Source organism: Pecten maximus, chromosome 16 (assembly GCF_902652985.1).
Source record: "Pecten maximus chromosome 16, xPecMax1.1, whole genome shotgun sequence".
Lineage (NCBI taxonomy): Eukaryota > Metazoa > Mollusca > Bivalvia > Pectinida > Pectinidae > Pecten > Pecten maximus.
In genome coordinates, this window is record NC_047030.1 from 36,241,707 (window position 1) to 36,263,657 (window position 21,951).

A 21,951-nucleotide genomic window follows, 5' to 3' on the forward strand; every position below is an offset into this window, starting at 1 on the left:
AATTGAAATCTTGGGAAATAAAAATACCAGACGACGTGTTTGTTTTCAAATTCCCGACTTGTCCTTATTTACAATGTTATCCATTAGGAATTTAAAGGCTCTCAGAAATCTAAGGAAAACCTCAAGTTATTCCGAAGGGAGTATTCTAAGTGATAGAAGCGATTGAATGACAAGACAAAGCTTCTTACGACTTATATCAAGATTTAATGAGACAAATGGTCGATAATACCCAGTGGTCGATAATACCCCAGTTGTGCTCTACTGTAATTTTACACAAGAGGTCTTGGCCCGCCTGATTAAATTGGTGGATCTGCGACACGGCGCTCGTCGTGTTTAACGTTAGCCCTTTACACTGTTAAGAGTAGTCCCAGACAAGTAACTCAAGTGCATCGAGCTGGTGTTATTTAGTGTGGTCATCAAATTAGGTCTGTACGTCAGCTGTACGAAACGAACACCGGTACAATGCTCCCGGCAGTTATCAATATAACACGTTTAATTCCCCAGCCGGGCTATAATACGATCCATCAGCACCCTGATAAAAAAAGTTATCATGTTGTAAAGGTATAAACAAATCTACACAACAGACAACAACGTGTTCTGCTTACCTTTTTACAATATACCTCAAAACTCAAAACACGACAAAGCGTATTTTGTAATATACACAGAAGAGTGAGTGCCAAGGGAGACAACCTATGACGTTACTGCCTCCGACACATCCAATGCGCCATGCAGGCTTCAGACCACAATTAATTTCCCTCTTTGTTCTACCAAAGAAAAATCGAAATTAAAATATTTCAGAAGTTTGCAAAAGATCTGGTTTTCACATCACGTGTAGAACTATTCAAGCTGAACATACAGTGAGCTGGAAAGTTCCCCATGACCGGCATTTAACAAAGATATTTATATTTAAGTGTAACCACCCTACTTTATTGTAGGAAAATCACAAAATTTTTCTACTGAAGCCTAATAACTCCCCGTGTCCTGCCTCACAAACAAACATGGAAATGGTGTCAAAACAAAATTCTGCCACTAGATCTAGATTAAATATTGCACTATAAATCTATGCTAAAATTATGGGTCCCCGTGATTTCGTGTACGCCGCACCCGGTCCCGGACCCGATCCCCGTACCAGATATGTTTTTTTTTTTCTCAACAACGACTTGATGAATAAATCTCAATTTTTTCTATTAAATCCTGATTAAAATTTCAAAAATCAGACATCTTAAATGAAATGGAAGTTATACCTACAATTTTAGTAATCGTCGATTTACAGTTTTTGGTTGTTTATTCGTTTATTTTTATGATATTTTCGATTCCATATTTCAAATAAACCTAGTTCTTGATACAAATGTAAGTTGGGTTTTTTTTTTAAATTTTTTTTTGTATTTTATTTTTAAAGCATTTTCATCAACAACTTATGATGTACATAATAAAATAATTCATTCAAATTCCCTTCCGTTCATCATCATCATCATCATCATCATCATCATCATCATCATCCAAATACATCGATCTTAAATCTCATTCATATGTTGCTTTTTTATGAGAGAGAGAGAGAGAGAGAGAGAGAGAGAGAGAGAGAGAGAGAGAGAGAGAGAGAGAGAGAGAGAGAGAGAGATTTGGAGAGGCGGGACTGATAATGTAATGAAATTTGAATTGAGTGTAAAAGCTGGATATAAGATATACTAAGTAAGAATATGGCCTAGTAACAACAAACAGAAAACTAGATTTGATCAAGATCAAAACACGGGATTTCCAACAAGAAAATGATCGCAGACATGTTCTCGTTCTGACGAACGCTTTTGTACGTTTTACCTACGATTTCTCTTCGTTTTCTCTTCGCTTCTCTTCTTTAACCAATCTTTAAAATAACGTTTTATTTCACATACGATGAAAATAAACCGTTTTAAAAGAATTTAAATTTTTAGATTTTGTATCATTTGACCTCCGTGAATCGTGTATCTCGTACCTTGTATAGTGTTAACTGTACCTGTATCTCGTACCTTGTATCGTGTTAACTCTACCTGTATCTCGTACTTTGTATCGTGTTAACTGTATCTGTATCTCGTACCTTGTATCGTGTTAACTGTACCTGTATCTCGTACCTTGTATCGTGTTAACTGTACCTGTGTCTTGCACCTTGTACCGTGTTAACTGTACCTGTATCTCGTACCTTGTATCGTGTTAACTGTACCTGTGTCTTGCACCTTGTACCGTGTTAACTGTACCTGTATCTCGTACCTTGTATTGTGTTAACTGTACCTGTATATCATACCTTGTATCGTGCTTACTAAACCGTGGATCGTGTATGTTGACCTTGTATCGTGTTTACTGTACCCTGTATCTCGTACCTTGTATCGTGTTTACTAAACCATGAATCGTGTATCTCGTACCTTGTATCGTGTTTGTTGTACTGTCAATTGTGTATCTCGTACCTTGTATCGTGTTTACTGTACTGTGAATCCTGTTCTATGTATCGTGTATCCCGTACAGTATCATGTATCCAGTAACATTTATCGTCTATCCCGTATCGTGTATTCCATAGCGTGAATACCGTAGATTGTACCTTGCATTGGGTTAACTGAACCGAGAATCGTGTATCTCGTAACTTGTATCGTGATCGTGTTTGTCATACTGTGATCTCGAACCGTGTATCGTGTTTACTGAACCATATATCGTGTATCCCGTACAACGTATCGTGTATCCAGTAACATTTATCGTCTATACCGTACCGTGTATCGTGTATTCCATAGCGTGAAAACCGTAGATTGTACCTTGTATCGTGTTTACTAAACCGAGAATCGTGTATCTCGTACCTTGTATCGTGATCGTGTTTGTCATACCGTGATCTCCTACCGTGTAGCGTGTTTACTAGACCGTATATCTTGTATTCCGTACAGCGTTTCGTTTATCCCGTAACGTGTATTGTGTATACTGTACCGTGTATCACGTATCAAGTATCATGTATACTGTACAGTGTATCGTGTCTCTAGTACCATGTATCATGCATACTATACCGTGTAGCTTGTACCAAGTATCGTGTATTTCGTAAAACGTATCGTGTATACCGTACCGTGTTTTGTGTTAACTGTATCGTATATTGTGTATCCCGTAAAAATATCGTGCATCCTGAAATGTTTATCGTGTATACCTTGCTGTGTATCGTGTATACCGTACCGTTATCTTCGGGTCTTTTTTATGATTTGATCTTGAAGCATTGCATATATCTTCAAAAGAGCATTTGCTTCTAAAGAGGATCAAAATAAACATCTTCTTGAAAAAATTGTAATTTTCGATTTTTTATCATTTGACCTTTGTGACCTTGAACGAAGATCAAGGTCAATGAAAAGCAATCAAGTTTGTAGCCCCCCGTACAAGCTATCACTGTGCCAAATATAAAATCTGTATGTGTAAAGATATAGGAGAAGAGAGGAATTAAGTGCATTTTTGGAACATATTTGAATTTTGGCGGGAAAACAAACATTTTTCAAAGTGCCATTTCTACGTCATCTTTTATCGCACGACCATAAAACTTGCACCGTTCGTCTTCATTAATCATGCACTTTGCAATGCAATCAAAAAATAAACTCACTTTGAGTTTTGAATTTTTCACCTTGATTTGACCTCGCGCTTAGACCTTGACCTTGACATATTTTCTGATAACATATCGCAGAGAAAAGTGAGCCCTGCCAATGAACTACAAGATGCATTGATTGTTTAAGGAAAAAAACGAACGGACAAAGAACCTGATTCAAAAGAATTTTTTTTTTATTTAATTTTTTTGATTATTTGACCTTGAATGAAGTTCAAGGTCATTGAAAAATAACTTCTTTTGTAGCCACTGTTACGTTCTATGGTTGTGCCAAATATCTGGTCTGTATGTGTTTAAATGAAGGAGCTGAAAATTTTTTAGGCATTTTTGCTCGATTTTTGAATTTTGGCGGGGAAAACTTTGAAATTTTCAAAGTGCCATATCTCCGTCATTTTTTATCCGATGATCAAAAAATTTTCACATTCCGTCTCAGTGCATCATACTCTTTCATTGAAAGTGAAGAAAGTTCTCAGATCGAGAATTTTTTTTTCGACATTTTCTTTAATCCATAGCGAGGTCATGACCCTGACATATTCTCTGATAAGACGGCACGGAGAAAAGTTAGCTCCGTAAATTATCTGCATGACACACTGAACCGGAACGTAATAGAACGATCCCTTATGAAGTTATGAACGTTTAAAAAACGTTCAAAAAAGTTATATTTATAGATCTGTGACCTTGACCTCTGAACTTATGAACATAAATTTGTTACGGGATCATCAGCTTGATGTTCTCTATCATGTACTAAAGCAAGAACGTTCTATCTGTTTTCGTTTTTGCGAGAGGTTGCTCACAAAAAAAGTGTTAAGAATAATAATAATAAGAAGAAGAAGAAGAAAAAACATAACAATAACAATAGGGATTTCCATCCGAAATGGAAATCCCTAATAAAAAGAAAAAACATAACAATAACAATAGGGATTTCCATCCGAAATGGAAATCCCTAATAATAAGAAGAAGAATAAGAAGAAAAAACATAACAATAACAATAGTGATTTCCATCCGAAATGGAAATCCCTAATAAACACTTTTTAAGCTTTTAGAGGTCTTAAATAGATAATGTGTTTTTCCATTTATATTCCAATCCAGATTAAACTTTTCAAGAAAACAAACTCCCTTTGATGTTGCAATATATTTTTTCAAATTCATGTTATTATTTTAAAAATATGACATTTAAAATAAGTTGGAAGTAATACCTACAACTTTAGTAATCGTCGATTTACATTTTTCAGAGTGTGATTTTGTGTACGCCGCACTCAACCGTGAAAAATTACGGTTTTTGGCTGTTTATTCGTAAATAAAGATTGACTTTTATGATATTTTCAATTCCATACATTAAGTAAACCTAGTTCTTGATACAAATATAAGTTTTGATTACAAATAATACTTAATTCATTTCAAATCTTGCCTTTTTTTTTTTAGATCGCGGCGATGATCACGGGGGTTTTTGGTTACGCCCGGTCCCGTACCAAGGGCAGACTACTCCCGATCCACCGCCCCGTGCTAAGTCTACTGGTTTATGAGTAGCGTGTATTGTGTAATACCAGATATTATCCATGACTTTTATTCTAGATACATTAGTAATCAATTAGATCGGACGATTTTTAATGATGTTAGTGAGGATTCCGCGAAAATTACAAAAGTGAAAAAGTAAAAAAAAAAACACTTAATATTGTGTATAATACGAATATTTATGAATAGTTATGCACCAAGTGCAATCTGCATGGTATCTATACAAATACAAGCATATCAATCTTTGATTGAAGTATACAAAATGATCAGTGGAATATAGTACGACATTGATTTAATTTGATGAACTGTGTTTAATTCACAATTATAAATTATGTACTCATTAAATTCATTAGATTTGTGTTCAGTTGTTTGTATAACCTTAATTATTGATTGTGAGATTATCCAAACACACCTAACGCCACCAGGCGCTGTTACCTGGTAAGAAAAAGAACAATAGACTTATTATTACTAATTGTTTGTTTAGAGAGTCAGATACTGAACAGCTGATCAGTGTGGTTATCCGATAATTTTGATAAGTTATCACATGTTGGAAAAAAATCAATTAAATTCATCCAACCAATGAAATGACTGCAATTCAGCCAAAATACCAATCACCTCAAGTATGTATTGAAGTATTGCCTCCTCCTTCTCTGTCACAATTACTACCTCGTTTTGCTGACCAGTGGTCAGTACGGTGTGGTAGTAATACGATCGGTGTTTGGGAGGGCGCCGGTATAGAGCCAGTTTGGCCAAACCGACGTTCTCTAACATTGATTTGTCGAGATATCACTGCGAATATCTTAATTATATCCTTATATTGAGCCGACGTCCGTCCGTCGTCCGTCGTCTTTCCTATTGTTTGTCGTTTGTTGTTTGTGCCCTCGTCCGTTGTCCGTTGTCCGTCCGTTGTTCGTCGTCGTATCGTTTCGTTCGTTTTGTTAACGCTTTGTTTGAGCGCAGTATTTTGTATGCAGCTACATCATGGAAGAAGAGCAAGTCAACATTCTTGATAACTCCAGTGATGAAGATGACACCGATATAAAAACCAGTTTCGACAGTTCTAGACCTGAATGTAAAAGGAAGACAAAGTTGGGAAACAAAACCCCCATAATGATTCAGAAATCTTTATCTGCAGTGTCAGACTATCCAGTTAAAGGAGTTAGAGCTATGCCCAATGGTGACCTGATAGTAACCTGCTTAGTACATGATAACAATTTTGACAGCGATCACTTCTCCATTATTATATATTATAGATGAACACCTATTACACATACAGCTAACAATAAAGGAAGCTGGAATTTTAAAAAAGCCGATTGGGATGGTTACACTGAATGTAGTGGAAGGGAAATAACTCCCGCACTCTTAGACGGAAATATAGAAGTAAGCCATGATCAATTGATAAGTGCCATAGTAAAAATAACAAATAAGTATGTACCCACAAAGCGGAAAAAACAATATAAGTTTTCCGCAATACCTTGGTGGAACGGTGACTGTGAACGGGCAGTACGTGCCAAACACAAAGCTTATAATAAAGCTAGAAGAAGTTTTAATTTTAATGATTTGCAGGATTACGGAGAGAAACGAGAGGCCAGCAAACAGGTAATAAAAACAGCAAAAGAACAACACTGGCAAGAATACTGCACAAACATAAATACAGACACTTACATGGCTAAGGTATGGAAAGCAGTCAAAAACATGAAAAAAAACACACACGTGCACTGAAATACCTGCATTTATTAACCCTGAAACAAATACATACACAACAGAAAACAAGGATAAATATAATCTGTTTGCGGCCTCCTTTTCTTCTGTGAGTCACAGTAGTAATTACAAACCTGCCTTCATAACACATAAGAAACAATTTGAAGAAACACACTCAACGTATATAAACACAGTGGAGCATAGCAACCACCCAATAAACAACACATTTACTTTACAGGAATTTATAGACGCGCTTGCGCAAACGAAAGACACGAGTCCTGGGGATGACCAAATAACGTATAACATGTATAAAAAACTGAGTGTAACTGCACAAACAGTCGTATTAGAGTTTATTAATATGGTCTGGAAAACACAGAAGGTACCAGACAAATGGAAACATTCCATAGTAATACCAATTTTTAAACCAGAGAAAAATCCCAACCTACCACTCTCCTATAGACCGATATCACTAACCTGTACATTATGTAAGGTCATGGAGAAAATGGTTAACAACACATTTAAGTGGTTTTTAGAAAGTAATAACCTGGTAACAGTAAATCAGTGTGGCTTCCGTACGAATCGAAGTACAATCGACCAACTAGTTAAGTTAGAAAATGAAATACAGAAGTCAAATGTTAATAAAGACAGTCTATTAGCTGTTTTTTTTTTTATAGATTTTGAAAAAGCGTTTGACATGATGTGGAAGGAGGGATTATTATATAAAATGAAAAATATGGGTATAAATGGTAATATGTATGGTTTCATAAAAGATTTTTTACAGAACAGGACAATCCAAGTACGTATAGGGGAGACGTACTCGGATAAATACCCGATCGAGAACGGTACCCCCCAGGGCTCAGTAATCAGCTCAACACTTTTTAATACATTTTTTTTTGTATATGCATAAATGACATTTCAAGTTGTATATCTAATAGTAAAAATATATCACAGTTCGCAGATGACAGCGCCATCTGGAAAACATCCAGAAATGCAAAAATTTTAAGTAATGCCTTGTCTAAAGACATGACCAATATTTTACACTGGTGTGACACATGGGGTTTTAAAATTTCAAAAACAAAAACTATTGCAGTATTATTTCGGAAACAAGTAACCACCAGGTATAAGTCACTACTAACTGAAATTAAAATGGGTGAAACAGTGATAGAAATTAAGAAGGTAGCCAAGTTTCTAGGTTTGTATTAACACCCTAACATGGAAGGCACATATAGATTACGTAATAGAGAGATGCGAGCAAAGGTTAAATCTAATTAAGCACCTAAGCGGAACCAGTTGGGGCTGTGACCGTTATACATTACTAACCCTATACAAAACTTATAATTAGAAGTATAGTCGATTACGGCGCTGAGGCATATAACTCCGCCAGCAACACACAACTTGAACGATGAGATATACTGCAATATAAATGTCTGATGTTTTGTTTGCAAGCTATGAAGGGAACTTCCCTAGCGAGCCTACAGGCGGAAGCCGGGGACCCGCCCTATCAATTAAATAGAAACTACTTAATTAGCAAGTATCAGTTGAAAATCGAGGGAATTACCACCCCACACCCTACAATACAAAGTTTGAATGAAGATGCAATATTTTTATTTAATCAAAGCAAAATGCCTTCATCCTACAAATCATATTATACCTGTATGAAAAATGTACAAATTTCATTTCAGATGAGTAAAATTAAAAGTCATATATCCGAGTTTAGTCCAATCCCACTGTGGACCTTGGACAAACCGGAACTAAACACCACACTGCACCGCACCATTAACAAAAGCATGTCACCATCCGAGGCCTTAGGTCCGGCAAATAAGTTTATACAATCTTTTCCAGGAGTACATATATATACGGATGGGTCTAAGGACCCGAATTCGCAAATATGTGGATGTGCCTTTGTTATTCCAGAAAAGGACATTAGAAATAACTTCCGCCTCAGTAATAATATTTCAATTATGACTGCAGAGCTTATAGCCATACTAATAACACTGCAATTTATAAACACTATAGAAACGAATACCTATATTATATTTACAGATTCTCTCAGTTCTCTGCAGGCATTACAAACACCAGTATATAACATCAAAAACCCTATTGTTTTTCAGATTTTAAATCTTTTATCTGTAATTAAGACTGTCCAGTTAGTCTGGATTCCTAGTCATGTCGGTATCCTAGGCAACGACATGACAGATATGGAAGCCAAGGCTGCCCTTACTATAGAAAATATAGATATTGTAACACCATTAGATAAGGGAGAATCAAAGTCTTTTTTGCAGGCACGGCGTTTTGATTTGTGGCAGGACCAGTGTAAACAGCCAGGTACAGCAAAATTAATGAAACTTGATTTACCAGTCCTGAAAAAAAAATTATAAAAAAATCCCATCCGCAAACAAACAATTGGTTAAAACATACACTCGCCTGCGATTGGGAAAATGCTGTCTAAATCATTATTTATATAAAATGAACATACATGTAGATGACCTATGTGCGACATGTCCCAGAGACAGTAGAACACTATCTTTTAAAATGGGATCGTTTCTACCTACAGACACAGCGGCTATACCGAGATGCAGACCTGCACCCGGATAATATCAATCCAATAAAATTGTTTCAGTTGTTTTCAGATGTCTCCATTGCAGTACTACGATACATCTCATCTACTGGAATGACAGGGGCTCTCTATTACTCTAAATATATATATATGTACTCATATTTAACTCCTTGCGGGAATATAATGACGATGTGTTTGGCACGTACCTTTTAAATACACTTAGTAGAGACGGCGGGTACCAACACAGGGGCCTGTCGTTTCTACTATCAGTGACCTTATGATAAGGCACCTTTTAAATATATCAATATATCAAGCAATTACACGTAGTAATTGAAATATTTCATCACAATAACAGTACCCACCGGGGTAAATATACTTCCTCATTAGAAAATAGAATAGGTCTATTAAACTAGTGTTAGGATTAGGGGGATGGACCATTAGTGGCATGACGTATTGCACGGCATACCTCATTAGTCCAAGACTCCAAGCCCCTATCCTCTTCTGACATAAATAAGGGGGAGTCCATGATCTTTGCTGTGTCATTGATACATGTACATTTCTATAAACAACATTACATAACGCCCGGAAATAAATAGGGAGGATTTTTCTTTTTCAGTGTTAGGATTTTTCTTCTATTAGGAATAACTATATAAACCTTTCAGTAGGATTTTTAAATAGTATAGGGTCAAAAAGTTGCACCACCACACTAAGTACCGCTGCTGATGGTTACCTAAGGTCAGACCGACAAGAGTGTGATAAACATGTACTCCTCAAATATAATAAAGTTTAAAATAAATATCAACAGTGTGGGGACAACACCTAACGATGTAGATATTCATATATCAATTGAGTTAAGTCTTAAGCTTGCCTGGTAGGGGTATCCCCAACCGCAGTTTTTGACTTATACATCATCAATATACACCGTGGTTGTTAACACTTACTCCAACTACTGGTTAGCTAGAAAGTAGAATGGAGTTGTGTAATCCTACAGCTGTATGGCCCAGTGACCGAATTTACAGTGACCGAATACGGTACACGAAGTTTATACACACGTATACATTATTTCAGTTCCAATAAAGGAAAACACACATTACCATAACCTACTGTATATTTAAGCCAATAATTACTTGAATCACACTCTTGTATGGAGAGGCGGTAACTTGGTGTTAAAGAATTTCTTTTTTCTTTTACGGGGCTTTATAGTTTATTAACACACGTATGTACATCATCAGTTTTCCCTACGAAAGCCGTTGATAATTCAACCGTTCGAGGATTCTTTTTCGAAAAACGAACCACTAACAAATCCTTGAATTAGTATGTAAACTATTTTTGCTTTTTATTCCAAATACCTAAGTGTTATTCGATAATAACATATGATCACTGGTACTATACCAAATACCAAGCCCTCTCTCCACTAAAAGCAGTAGTGGACCAAGGGAGGTAAATCTAACGGAAAATTCCGACCTTTTTTCTCAACATTCTCTCTGCCATCTATCATAAATCTGATCTAAAATCCCCGGTGATATAAATCTTGATTCATCAAATAATTTAATTTTTCACATAGTACTTTTTTTTTGTTTTGAAGTTACCAAATGTTTTTAAATCTTGATAATCTTTTGATTTACAATATGTCTATATTAAAGGGTTACCCCCCACCGAACGAGAGTGGATCAGGGGAGACCACCCATATATTATACCGGCCAGGATACTAAAGGGCTATAGCCGCCTGGCAATCTTTAATGCAGAATTTTTTTTCTTTTTCCTTTTAGTACTGTAAGAAATAATAAAGACAACAGTTATTGTGGCAGAATAACTTGTTGGAATAAATACAATTAACGTATATTTTAACTTTTCTCATATAGAATTGGTAACCTCATTCTTATTCTCATTCTTATTTTTTAATTCTTTTTAATTTTATCTTTTTATCAAATTTACCTAATATACGTAGAAGCATACGTAATCAAATAAAAAGCTGGTTGGTTCTCCTCATATTTTACTTATAATAAGTATGAAACATTATCTTCGACAGAGTAAATCTTAATCCTCCTCCGTACCAGCAAACTTAGAAATATTTTTGTTTTATTAATCTTATACAAATATATCTTTTTTTTTACACACTATGGATACATGTAAAGACGCATACACCATAGTGACCCCCCGGACCATCTATACTTCTGGCCAAGCCCGGCAAAAGGACTAGGTACTGTACCTAACGGAAGCAGTGACGTCCTCTACTGTCGGGTGTAACCGGCTGTACTAGACCCGGGGCACATAACAAACCAATAAATATCTCCCCTTAAGTACATAAACATATACAATAATTACACTTTGAACAGTTAACTCCTTTTTTCTTTTTCTCTTTTTTTCTAACAAACTTATATACTCTCTGATAATTTTTTTTTTTTATATATATTCCTGGTAAGCTTTCTTGGCCCCTTTCGGTCGCCCTCCCACGACATTAACACATGAAACGTGGGACAACTGTAAATTCCAACGACAAGCGACTTGGCGAATATGGGCCCGCCCAAACCGCCACAGAAAGAAGAATTCAGTCCTCTGTCACAATATTTTCATATTGAAAATACCAAGAATATACATATACGCTCACGAAAAATACGCATTATGGCAACCCTTATAGTTGGTCATTCACAGGCCAAGTATTTTCACAAGTACTTGCGTCCTAGTGATGCCATCTTTGTCATCTCCCGAAGCGGCTATCGAGTTGAAGAGATGTGGGCTGAGATTAAGGGGTTAGTACCTAAGTATGACATTTGCGTCATCCACTGTGGTGTTAACAATCTTGGCCGTGATCCAGTCCCCATCGTCCTGCAGCGGTTTCAGCACCTGTGCGAGAGGATTTGGAAAGTGTCGCCGACTATTGATTTCCGTGCCACCAACAGCAATTCCTCCTGTAGAACCCACTTACATTCCTGACGATGATCCTGAATTTTGGCCAGAATTACCATCCCGTACCACAACTCCATCACAGACGCCAGCACCCGATACTACCACGCCAGCACCCGATACTACCACGCCATCACCCGATACTACCACGCCAGCACCCTTTACTACCACGCCATCACCCGATACCACTACGCCAGCATCCGATACTACCACGCCAGCACCCTTTACTACCACGACATCACCCGATATCACTACGCCAGCACCCGATACTACCACGCCATCATCTGATACTACCACGCCATCACCCGATACTACCACGCTAGCATCCGATAATACCACGCCATCATCCGATACTACCACGCCATCACCCGATACTACCACGCTAGCATCCGATAATACCACGCCATCATCCGATACCACCACGCCATCACCCGATACTACCACGCCAGCATCCGATACTACCACGCCATCACCTGATACTACCACGCCAGCATCCGATACTACCACGCCATCACCTGATACTACTACGCCATCACCCGATACTACCACGCTAGCATCCGATAATACCACGCCATCATCCGATACCACCACGCCATCACCCGATACTACCATGCCATCACCTGATACTACCACGCCATCACCCGATACTACCACGCCAGCATCCGATACCACCACGCCATCACCCGATACTACCACGCAAGCACCCTATACTACCACGCCAGCATCCGATACTACCACGCCATCACCCGATACTACCACGCCAGCATCCGATACTACCACGCCATCACCTGATACTACTACGCCATCACCCGATACTACCACGCCATCACCCGATACTACCACGCTAGCATCCGATACTACCACGCCAGCGTCCGATACTACCACGCCATCACCCGATACTACCACGCCAGCATTCGATACTACCACGCCATCACCCGATACCACCACGCCATCACCCGATACTACCACGCCAGCGTCCGATACTACCACACCATCACCCGATACTACCACGCCAGCATTCGATACTACCACGCCATCACCCGATACTACCATGCCAGCACCCGATACTACCACGCAATCACCCGATACTAAAACGCCATCACCCGATACCACCACGCCATCACCCGATACTACCACGCCAGCATCCGATACTACCACGCCATCACCTGATACTACCACGCAATCACCCGATACTACCACGCCAGCATCCGATACTACCACGCCATCACCCGATACTACCACGCCATCACCCGATACTACCACGCCAGCATCCGATACTTACACGCCAGCGTCCGATACTACCACGCCATCACCCGATACTACCACGCCAGCACCCGATACTACCACGCCATCACCCGATACTACCACGCCATCACCCGATACCACCACGCCATCACCCGATACTACCACGCCAGCATCCGATACTACCACGCCATCACCCGATACTACCACGCCAGCATCCGATACTACCACGCCAGCATCCGATACTACCACGCCATCACCCGATACTACCACGCCATCACCCGATACTACCACGCCATCACCCGATACTACCACGCCATCACCCGATACTACCACGCCATCACCCGATACTACCACGCCAGCATCCGATACTACCACGCCAGCACCCGATACTACCACGCCATCACCCGATACTACCAAGCCATCACCCGATACTACCACGCAATCACCCGATACTACCACGCCATCACCCGATACCACCACGCCATCACCCGATACTACCACGCCAGCACCCGATACTACCACGCCATCACCTGATACTACCACGCCATCACCCGATATACTACCAATCCATCACCCGATACTACCACGCCAGCACCCGATACTACCACGCCAGCATCCGATACTACCACGCCATCACCCGATACTACCACGCCAGCATCCGATAATACCACGCCATCACCTGATACTACCACGCCATCACCTGATATTACCACGCCAGCACCGCCTCCTACTAAACTTAGCAGACGCCAGAGAAAAAATAGAAGAAGGAAATCTAAGACCGCCAAAGACGTCATTACCACTACCACACAGTCAGCATCCGATACTACTACGTCAGTACCCGATACCGCTACGCCAGCACCCGATACTACCACGCCATCACCTGATACTACCACGCCATCACCTGATACTACCACGCCATCACCTGATACTACCACGCCATCACCTGATATACTACCAATCCAGCACCCGATACTACCACGCCAGCATTCGATACTACCACGCCAGCACCCGATACCACTATAAACAAGAGGCCCATGGGGCCTGTATCGCTCACCTGGTTGGATTAGACCAAATGTCGAAATAATGTTCATATTCAATTTGTTTTATTTGTAAAACTCTAACAATGCTTTGGCCATTCGGGGGTCAGAGTCACCATTGATGCAAAATCTGTTCCCCTGTTTCTGACCAAATTGGGTTCTAATCCATTCATAACTTGATGACAAGTAGCGATTCAAAGGAATTACCTCTATTTCCCATATTTGGCCCCACCCCTTTGGCCCCTCGGGGGTCAGAATCACCAGTTATGCAAAATCTCTTCCCCTTCCCCCAAGGATGTTTCTGACCAAATTGGGTTCAAATCCATTCATAACTTTATGACAAGTAGCTATTCAAAGGAATTACCTCTACTCCCCCCACTGGGCCCCGCCCTTTTGGCCCCTTTGGGGTCAGAGACACCATTTATGCAAAATCTGTTCCCCTTCCCCCAAGGATGTTTCTGACCAAATTGGGTTCAAATCCATTCACAACTTTATGACTAGTAGTGATTTAAAGGAATTACCTTTATTTCCCTATTGGGCCCCGCCCCTTTGGCCCCTCGGGGGTCAGAGCCACCATTTATGCAAAATCTCTTCCCCTTCCCCCAATGATGTTTCTGAACCCAAATTCTATTTTCCATATTTGGCCCTGCCCCTTTGGCCCCTCGGGGGTCAGAATCACAATTTATGCAAAATCTGTTCCCCTTCTCCCAAGGATGTTTCTGACCAAATTTCGTTCAAATCCATTCATAACTTTATGACTAGTAGAGATTTAGAGGAATTACCTCTATTTCCCATATTTGGCCCCGCCCCTTTGGCCCCTCGGGGGTCAGAATCACCATTTATGCAAAATCTGTTCCCATTCTGCCAAGGATGTTTCTGGCCAAATTTGGTCAAAATCCAATAAGAACTTTATGACTAGTAGCGATTTGAAGCAAATGTTGACGGACGGACGGACGACGGACGACGGACGCCGCGCCATGGCATAAGCTCACCGGACCTTTGGTCCAGGTGAGCTAAAAATGCCATAGAAGACGTTTTTCCAAATATCAAATTAGTTTTTTGTTGGAACCATGTACGAAGAGACATTAGATTTTGGCTGAACCAGCCTAGGGGTAGTTCTGACATTTCTATTTATATGGAGGACGGTCTACAGCTTTTGAGATGTGATAGTGAAAGTGAGTTTTTGTTGTTGTTAGATAAAGTATCTGAGAAATGGAGTGAACCTTTTGTAGATTATTTTCATTCTAGTGTTAAGAGAGATATAGTGAAATATGCAGGTTGGTGGGTACTTACGGAGCTTGGTATAGGAAACAAGTATACAGGTATTACAAATAGTATTGTTGAAGTATCAGTAAAAGAGGTGGATGGTAGCGAAGTATATATACTTGATAGTTTGATAGGTAATACTAAGCATAAGGGTCATTTGTCAGCTTCTTTAGAAATGCAGGTATCATCAACATATGGGGAAAATAGGAAAATTTTGAAAACGATTTTACCTAACGTACATCAGCAGACAAATGGGGTTGACTGTGGAATTTTCGCTATTGCTAACCTAGTAGAATTTTGCTTTAATGGGTTCAACGGGAATGAGGATTTAGAATTCGATACTGATTGTATGAGACGTCATCTAGTTGAATGCATTTCAAATGGTAGATTTTCAAAATTTCCAAGGAAAAAAATAAGTAAATATAGGAAAAAGAAGAACTCTCAAACTTTATCCTTTGATATTTTTATGGATTGTGAATCCGAGGGATGTCATCTTTCTAATCTATTTGACGATATGGTTACTTGTGACGCTGGCTGTAACAGATGGTTTCATAATAGATGTGTTAGCGATAAGTCAGGTTTACATTTTTCATGGGATAGTTTTGTTTGGCATTGCAGTAAATTATTTTTTTGCGTTGGTATGTCCCTTTTACAGGTTCTGATGACGTTTCATTGAAAACAATGTGTACTTTGTAAGAAAATCGATCTTGTTTGCGCGGCCAGGTGAGAGCACTTTACACTAAAATACGCCATACGTGTATATTCACGCCATAGAACAATCAAAGTGTTATTTCTGCAAAATCAATGTTTTTTTATCGTTGTATATGTATTATACATGATATGTAAAAGTGTCATTAAATAAAAATGTGTATTTTGTATGAAAAACGATGATTTTGTCCATCACGATTTCCGAGTCAATCCCAAGGGAAGTAACTCTTGCACTTACAAAATGAACAACACAATATTTGACTCACTATGAAACACTGGCCTATTTATTTATGAAAACACAAATCATAATGTAATTTATAAGTCTTTTCCATAGACCGGTTGCAGATAGGTGTAATAATTATACATAGTCTAAACAGCACACCTTTCACACTCATTTACACACAATTTCATAAAGGGAAGACATGAAAAATAATGATGAGCAACATAATCATAATAGTTGAAATCTTTTAGTGCTCATTATATATAAGTAAACATGATTTAAGATATATAGATTAATATCTTCCATGCTTCCATCTTTCATCTTCTGAAAATTTCAGAATATTTTCTGCATTAAATTACATAATTTATATATATATATAATATATATATAATTTCAGAGTTGTCAACATACAGGTATATCTTTGGTTTCATATATATATACCAATACGCTAGTTTCCCACCGCCTTTCTAAACGAGAGTACAGGAGAGTTCCGATTCGAAAACGAGGCGACTGGTGTTGACATTAACGACGGCAAAACTGTTGACGCTGAGGCTGGGGTTGAATTGCAACTTCGTGACACCGATATCGAAAGTATATGCGTAAATTGAAAGTTCCCGACCTGAAAAATATATTGCGGTATTATCAAGAAAGTATTACCGGAAATAATAATATGCTTGTGTCCGTTCTATTGCTTTGAAATCCCGGTTAGAAACCGCCTATGTCGGTGATAATATTATATTGACAGTTTAAGTTTTGACCTGTGGCTAAAGGTAAATCGTGGACACACACGGAGGGTAAAGCGGGGATGACCTCTTCTTACGGACAGGAAGAAGATTGAGAATCAAAGGGGAAAATAGAGACCTTTACTAGAAATACCAACATGGATCTTTATAATCATTTCAAAACAACTTTCTAAGCAGTTAATTTAGTTAAATGAAGTTATTTCTAAATAAACACCCCCGAGTGGTTAAATAGTTAAGACAACTGTTCATGGTTTGAATAGTAAATATATTCTACTCATTGTCAAAATTACTACAGAGGGCTTTAATAATCAGGAGGTTATCAAAAGACTTGTTGAAGATAAATTTCGGTGATTCATGACTTCATGTGTTGTACCGAGGCCCCTTGTAATGACAAACTATAGTGAAAATAATTTTTTAAATATTATATACAATTAATACAATGTGTTATATTTTGAATTGTTAAACTACATATATGTTTATTAAAACGAGAAAAGAGTTTTTCATGTCAACACTAATACGATAGCTTTTTTTATGTAAAACAACATTTTAATTACCTGTTACATTAAATTTTCCAAAGTAAGTTTTGTATATTGTTAAATTATAATGCACAGTGATTTATATTATTGATTAATATTACCATAATTTCTTAAAATAATCTTGTAATTTTAAAATTTTACAATGACAAAAATTCAAAACGTGTTGTGGGCACCAATAAGATAATTACATAATTATACCCATATCTTTTAGTACATTTCTAGCTTTAGGTACTCTTAACCTTAATATTGTTTTCAAAGTGAGGTGCCTGAATGACCAAAAACACCAATTAAAATTCGAAAGTTTTTATTTTCTCAGATGAGCAAACAAATACAGTGTATGATCAACATTTTGGAATTCAACATAGCTATTAGGAATGCCCTAATAATTTAGATTTCGATTAAAACCCAAAAGAGTTCTACCAAGGGGAGGTAACAAAACATACTGTGTGAAAAGGGTCTATTAAGTGGTAAGTGGTCGATGGAATCCGGCAGACCGCCCTACGTCATCACTCATGAATATTCATGAGAGAGGTTAAAAAGAAACTCTATTTTTAGAATTGAAAGTGAAAGCTTTTTCCCTGTTACTCTTTGACAATGTAAATGGTTTAAACTGAAGTTTGTGATAATTTTCACTTTATTCATGTTTATAAGTACAAAGAGAACACGTCGCGAATTGATACTAGATTGATTTTAAATTTACAGAGTTTAAACGGTACTTTTATGGACGTGAGTCCAAGATTTAAATTCATTTTTAACATTACCATTAATTACGATATCGAACCCGATCTTTCGCTGTTCTAAGACTGAGTGTTTCTATATGCTTACAAATGTGATTTTTCTTTTACAAACGTTACCTGGATACAGTAGAATTATATGTGTAGTTTATATGAAAGTAACCAAACAAATATATGTACATTATTTTGTGAAATACCCCATAACTTCTCTTTTTAATGGATTGAAATGTATGTATATATATTATAATATGATTATCCTTTTAATTAAAGCATACTCAAAAATTCAAGATCTCAAAAACACTAAAAGTTTTCTAAAAGGTGAACATAATTAGCTTTTATTTCTCAGGGAAGCTAAAAATTACTTGAAAATTCTTTGGCTTCTTGATATGGATGGGTATAAGTACACTGAAAATATCAAAAAAAAGTATTGAATGACTGTACAGCATTGTTGTTCACAGAGAGTATTAATTTCACATAAGTACATGATTAGTGTGCCCTGGTATACTATATTATAAGAACATATACAATATTTGAATGAGTGATTTTTACTTGATTTAACTTTTTTTTAAACTTAAACGTATGAAACAGCTTAAATTTACAATATGTACTTGTTATCACAGACCAAATTTAATTGTATTATGAATTTTATGAAATTTTAAAAGTATGGAATTTTAAGAGTACAAGTTCATAAAATATATTCTGGATCCAATTGACCCCATCCTAGAAAGTCCCTTCATTGAAACATTCATATACCCTGTGCTATTAACATTTCTCAGTCACATTAGTTTTTATATACCAATCTACCTACCAAAATGTGCATTGATTAACTGAGAAATGTATATACATATAGTTCACTCTAAGGTCAGTCTGGAGGGTCCCCTAGGCAGTCTACCGGATCCCTAGGTTAGTCTAACAGATCCTCTAGGTCAGTCTAACCAGAACCCCTAGGTCAGTCTAACAGATCCTCTAGGTCAGTCTACCAGAACCCCTAGGTCAGTCTACCGGATCCCCTAGGTTAGTCTAACAGATCCTCTAGGTCAGTCTACCGGATCCCCTAGGTCAGTCTACCAGATCCCCTAGGTCATTCTACTGGATCCCCTAGGTCGGTCTACCAGATCCCCTAGGTCGGTCTACTGGATCCAATAGGTCAGTCTACTGGATCCAATAGGTCAGTCTACCAGATCCCCTAGGTCAGTCTACCAGATCCCCTAGGTCATTCTACTGGATCCCCTAGGTCGGTCTACCAGATCCCCTAGGTCAGTCTACTGGATCCCCTCGGTCGATCTAACTGATCCCCTAGGTCGGTCTACTGGATCCCTTAGGTCAGTCTACCAGATCCCCTAGGTCAGTCTACCAGATCCCCTAGGTTGGTCTACTGGATCCCCTAGGTCAGTCTACCCGATCCCCTAGGTCAGCCTACTGGATCCCCTAGGTCAGTCTACCAGATCCCCTAGGTCAGTCTACTGGATCCCCTAGGTCAGTCTACTGAATCCCCTAGGTCAGTCTACCAGATCCCCTAGGTCAGTCTACAGGATCCCCTAGGTCGGTCTACGGGATCCCCTAGGTCAGTCTACGGTATCCCCTAGGTCAGTCTATTACATCAATTTTCTTTATCCCTTAGGCAATCTTCTGTTAAATTGGGGAAAATTCTTCTAGATTTATCCAATAAATGAACAAATAACAAATGGAATACATAGAATATTAGCCATGATATAATTTTATTATACATTGTGATGTAAGCACTTACAATGTTAAGTATGATGTGACATCTACATCCAAAATTTGTTACTTATTATTATGATAAAATTAAGTGCTAGGCCCTGATGTACTCAGTCAAGAAGTTTTGGGCAATAGTCACAACACTTGTTTTTGTAACGCCCTACTTTACATAATCATCTCAAATTATCAGCCAATGATTGATCGCTAACAGCACATTGAGAAGTGTATAACCCTTGACATTTTGAAGATAAGCATAAGCTCAAAATACTTATTTTTGTTTATCAATTTAAATCAATTTATCAACAATATACATATTCTATTACATGTATTAATAATTACTAAATTGTCTTTAGTTTTAATGGATTGCCTCACAGCTTTCACATTTTAATGGAAGCATTAATACAGTAAAATCCACCAATATTCAAATCTTCCTGTCACCACTTTTACACTCGTGACATAAGAATGTCCTTTCTTTTGTCAAAGCCATCATTCCAACACAATGGTTCTTTTTGTGGAAGTATCTTCCACAATTTCTGCATTGTAGCTAGAAAAGAGAAATTAGAATATCAATATAACACAACTTTATTACTTATAAAATATTAATGTTATCTTAAGGGCAAAATGAAATCAAGATGATTTATCTCATAGTACAAAAAGCATTTAAAAAACACAAAACAAAGTTCAGATGCTACATATTCTGCAATCTTAGCAGAACATTTTTGAAACATACTGATATCCCAACATTCACAGAATTTAATATATCTTGTTAAAAAACCCAGAAGACTTGCATTAACAAAATCAGTATTAATGTCATAGAATGACAAACGAGATTAAAATGTTTTTGAACTATAAATTGAAAGGTACTTAATTATGTATTCACAAAATTGAATTATATAAACTTGAAAGTAAAATATTAATGTAAGAGGGTGGACCTACAAGATTTGATTTGTTTTCATTGCTGGTTTGAAATCCACAGCAAGGACATTGTTCATCCAGGTACACTGCAAAATATGAAGAAAAAAATTGTCATGGAATAGAATATTTACATTACTCCTCAATATGTTGATGTTTTTTTTTTACCTTTTTAAATAACATTATGATTGTGCAAATAAATAATATTATCATATGACCTAATTAATTTCCTTTCTTCTTAAACATAATTATCATTCTAAACTATAAATATTAACACAAAGATTTTTTTACATTTGAAATTTCTCTTCCCTTTTTTCCTTCTAAAGCAGAAAAGGAAAATCCTAATCCCCCCTTTTTTTTCTTCAACTCTTTTTAAAAGATTTTCCAACAATAAAAACCCCCTGAAAAATTCTTTCTTTCAAACTGAAAATTTACAAAAGTAAAAAAAAATGAAAAAATTAATTTAAATTTAAAAGGGAATTTTTTAATTTTGCCTATAGATTTAAAATTAAACCCTTCCCCTTTCCACCCAAACAAACTCTTGATGCAAACCTTTTAGTATTTT

At 37.6% G+C, this 21,951-nt stretch overlaps 1 protein-coding gene and 2 long non-coding RNA genes across 3 annotated transcripts in view; all 3 read right to left on the reverse strand.

Moving 5' to 3' along the window:
- LOC117314740 overlaps positions 1 to 21,951 on the reverse strand; it is a gene marked incomplete in the record, with an annotated part of 896,274 nt that overhangs the window by 294,933 nt on the left and 579,390 nt on the right.
- LOC117314775 overlaps positions 1 to 21,951 on the reverse strand; it is a 35,404-nt gene that overhangs the window by 11,938 nt on the left and 1,515 nt on the right. The gene's annotated exons all lie outside the window — the stretch shown is intronic.
- LOC117314771 lies at positions 20,453 to 21,486 on the reverse strand. The gene is made up of 2 exons (XR_004529589.1): positions 21,411 to 21,486; positions 20,453 to 21,018 (listed from the first exon to the last, which is right to left on the reverse strand). It is a non-coding gene; the product is annotated as an uncharacterized LOC117314771 (long non-coding RNA).